This window comes from Triticum dicoccoides, chromosome 5B (assembly GCF_002162155.2).
Source record: "Triticum dicoccoides isolate Atlit2015 ecotype Zavitan chromosome 5B, WEW_v2.0, whole genome shotgun sequence".
In the NCBI taxonomy this organism is placed as follows: Eukaryota; Viridiplantae; Streptophyta; class Magnoliopsida; order Poales; family Poaceae; genus Triticum; species Triticum dicoccoides.
The window spans coordinates 223,059,522-223,060,335 of NC_041389.1; positions in this window are offsets into that span (position 1 = coordinate 223,059,522).

Genomic DNA, 814 nt, shown 5'->3' on the forward strand with positions numbered 1-814 from the left:
GCGCGGATCGGCAGCGGCGGGCAGCGCGGTGGTGGCGGCTTGAGCGGCGGCGACTTGAGTGTGGAGGGGGTCGGCGGGTCGGCTTTTAAAGCCCGGGGGAGGCCGACTTGGGCGGGGGGTCGCGGCGGCGAGACGTGCTCGGACTCTGGCGGGAGTCCGGCGCGGGCATGGTGTTGAGGGCGGTGGCGTGAGCTGGGCTTGGCCTGGCTCTCGGCCGGCCCAGTCGGCACGCGTGACGTTTTTTTAAACAGTGCCGCGAAGAAAAATCCTAATAAAATAAAATAAAAATCCTAAAAATTCTAGAAACAATTTTCACCATTCCTGCCTAATATTTGGGACAAAGTGAACATTTTTCTGGACTAAATGCAATTTTAAAAATGCATGTTTTCTCTAATTCAACCAAATAAAATTGCAAACAAAATTCAAATTAAATAATTTGATTTCCAACATTTCTCCTCTGTTTTGAAGAAGTCCTTTTATCTTCTCTTTTTTATTTTTATTGTTTTTGAAATAATTGGAAAGAATTTGTTGAAATCAAATTGATCCATTTTTTCAAATTTGAATAAATTCAAAAATGAAAATTTATGAAACCTCCAACTCTCTCCTTGGGTCCTTGAGTTACTTAGGATTTCTTGGATCACAACCAAATAAAATCCAAAATGCAAATAAATAATGAATGCATATGAATGTTTTATGTATAACATCCAAATTGAAAAATTGGGATGTTACAAACCTACCCCCCTTAAGATGAATCTCGCCCTCGAGATTCGGGTTGGTCAGCAAAAAGGTGCGGGTGGTCCTTGCGGAGATCTTC